Source organism: Lactuca saligna, chromosome 4, assembly GCF_052625555.1.
Source record: "Lactuca saligna cultivar CGN05327 chromosome 4, ASM5262555v1, whole genome shotgun sequence".
Classification (NCBI taxonomy): domain Eukaryota; kingdom Viridiplantae; phylum Streptophyta; class Magnoliopsida; order Asterales; family Asteraceae; genus Lactuca; species Lactuca saligna.
The window spans coordinates 202,242,654-202,246,268 of record NC_136420.1 but is presented as its reverse complement, the minus strand read 5'-3'; positions in this window follow the sequence as shown (position 1 = coordinate 202,246,268).

Below are 3,615 nucleotides of genomic sequence, written 5' to 3'. Positions count from 1 at the left end.
CCTATATCAATACTTATATTTACCCTACCAAGTGGATTTTCAACTTTAGCCCTAAAGGTTTTATGTATTTTAGGAGATCCAAAATTTTCGTTCATTAAGTATAGATGCATGTAACAATAGTAACCATACATATGTCCGCTCAAAATGGTCCACAAATGTCAGTGAGGATCAATTATAGTGATATCATACTTCTTGTGGATCTTTCCTTATTCCCTATTATATGATTAGTGCATTTATTTAATTTTACGAAGTCACTGTATGGTAGAACATGTTTTATGAGACGTATAAATTTATTATGCTAAATGTGACCTAAGCGTTAATGCCACAACACATATGAAGTCTCTAGTTTTCAATTTCATTCAAAATTTCATTAACATTATAAGATAATAAAGATCCCGAGAAGTGGTTTCAAAGTTGTAATTTTAGAGGTATCCCTCAAACAACCATAGTCAACAATCATAACAAACAATATGGGAATTAAAACTAGTATTTACATAATTGTATCCAAACATAAAAATACAACCAACATTCACTAACTTAGATACAAATATTAAGTTCTAGTTTATACTCAATATGCAAAGAGTAGCATTAGGACTTAAACAATTACCACTTTCTAAAAGATAATGAAGGTGGCGCAACCACTTGCATGTTTAAGTCTTCATCATTCCCAACTTTAATTGCTATTTGATTTCAATCCAAGTTCTGGATTATATGGAATCTGTGTAATGAAAAATACACATTTATCATGGAATCATAATCAATCCATGTATTTATAGGGGCATTAAGATTAAAGGACTTATAAATCATAAAATATGTGTGCTACATTTCTTCACAAGCCATTTTATTAATGTAAGACATTTTCCTTTACTATGTTATTTCTTATGACATAATTTGCAACTGTTATTGTCAGGTTACTTGTACTTTCACTCGAATTTAAAACCTTCATTGAAACTCCGTTTCTCATTGACATGGACAACGCCATTCATATTACCAGGATTACAATATTTTAACTAAATGTATGCAAAGAAGTAAACAATGTGATTTAACGGGGTTACAAAGATTAAAACATATCAGTATACCTATTATTAACACCAAAATAATAGGTCATATAGACACCTTATTCAATTGTCAGTTTTGCTTTGACTAGACCACCAATTGAATGTTATGGCGTCCTGAATATTATACTTCGCTACATAAATATTGCAATAACCTGTAGACAGAAATACAATATCTATGCATGTTATGCTTAAAATCGTTGTATGCATCATTATCCAATTAGTCTTTGAGATCCTTTATGTTTAATGTGGAGTTCAATAAACTCTAATATCAAACTTAAACAAGTTTTTGTGGTCCAGTCATATAAGTTTAACATCAAAGTTACCACTCATCTTTAGAATGGAACCTTTATAGCTTATTGAGTTTAATAAATAATCAGCTAATTATATTTATAGAAGTAAAGGCAAGTAAAGTTATCTAAATTCATTGTAGTAGCAAGCTATAAATAAATAAGATGACTATCTCCATGTCAAATATGATACAAATTAACGGTCATTTGATCTCTAATTCTATTAATATTTAGTTATATTAATATTTTTTTGGCAGAAATGGTCCCTCAATTATATTTGGATCATTTTAAAGTTGCTTTCTTTTTGTCTTTTTTATCCCTCTACTTTTGTTGGTTATTTGTGGCATTATAGGTTCCTTTGTTTTCGTTTAATTGTCACTTTATTAGTTTTGCTTACAGATTCATTGATGTTTTTTTATTTTTTATTTATTTATTTATTTATAGATCAGTTAAAGAGGGAAAGAATGAGCAATTCAAACTATACACATTTTCAAAGAACAAACAACCGAAAAAGTTGTTGCATCCGACTCCCGCAACGCGGGGTTCCCCATCTAGTTATTATTATTTTGGATTTATAAACATTAATCTGTAATGGAATTTGTCGCATCATCAAATAAGGTTAAAAGTGGTAGTCGTTTTATTATACTACTAACATACATACAATTGTTAGTATTACCCACTTTTTTTTTAACGGCAAACTAACTAATCTACTGTTAAATAACCATCTATATCTCCATAGAGTCTTGAACCTTTGACCTCTCATATGAGATATGAGATGATTACTCCATATTAGAATGCCACTTAATTATTTATTAGACATGCGACTAATGATGCAATTATTATAACGATTATACAAATATGTAATGCAATGTTCTATTAAAATAAATGAGTTGAGGCATAAACACATAATCATCCACCACAGTTTAATTTACTTGCGTGTGTATATTACATCTTATACATATATCAAATTTCACTTGCCGTTAAAAAAAAAATATATTAATAAAATACTCTACTCACTACAATATTCTACTAACATGGTGAAGTCGATATTTATTGATAGTACATTATTACTAATATTATTTTTCTCAACCTTTAAAACACGTTGGCAATTGGAGATATAAAATTTATCAAACTAATTTTGTAAGTAATATAGTAATTGCAAATTTTAGAATTAAATTTTAGAATTTTTGATGATATATTGCATATCTGCAATATGTTCTTTTAAGTTAGGCCCAATTAAATGATTAGGGCTTATACCTAATTGACTTTTCCTGAAAAACAAAGGGGCAGATGAGAGCTTTAGAGCAAACAAGAGTCGAGTCGCTTAATGAAGTAGACAAAACGTTCCAAGACAAATGCCACTCCCTCTTCGCATGGATAAACACACTGCTCCTTTTGTTTGGGATTCGTTTTGCAGAAAAGACTTGAAAGTTGGGGCAGATTTTAGAATGACAAAAAAAAAAATCACAGCTCCTTCTAGTAATTTATTTATGTAATTTAATTTTAAAACAGTTTCATCTTCAGAAAGCAAAAGAAAAGGAAAAATAAACCAAACATAGGTGTAGCTTTCAACTCTCAAGAATTATGATTTAGTGAAGCAATCGTATTGTCATCAAAATTATGAAATCAGGATATAATAAGTTTAAGTTCAAACCATGCTATGATACCAAATGTTGGACTATACATACATAATATGTAGGGAATATTTAGGGTTTATGTTGGGGATCTGGATATCAACATTGATCGTGATACCACTTTCTGAACTAATATTTCTACCCTATGTATGGATTACAAAAAATTCAACGTAGGATAATCCAAGTGGACACTTACGATTCTAGGCAGAGAAATCGTAAGCCAATATGCTAGAGGATCATGTGAAAGTATGATGAAAACCTAGAACTTAAGATCGTAACACTCTTCTGAAGAGGAAGAACTGTTTATATATCAAACGAGTCATGAGAATCCGGATTTAATAAGGATTTAGGGTTACAAAAACTAATGAGTTTCGTTAGTTTTATTATAATCATCCTCAAGAAATTGAATTTTCCATTATCTTCTCAGACAAGGGCTCTGCCCCTTGGACCTCGCTAGGGGTGCTGTCCCTAGACCTCACCAAAGGGGCGTTGCCCCTTTGGGAATCCCAGACCTAGGACTGCTGCCCCCGGACCCCCGACTAGTCAACGAACCGACTTCTAATTCGATCTTATATATACGTGCGCTCCACACAACCTCGTACATATATTAGAGTACAAATATTTGAGTCTCTTAGC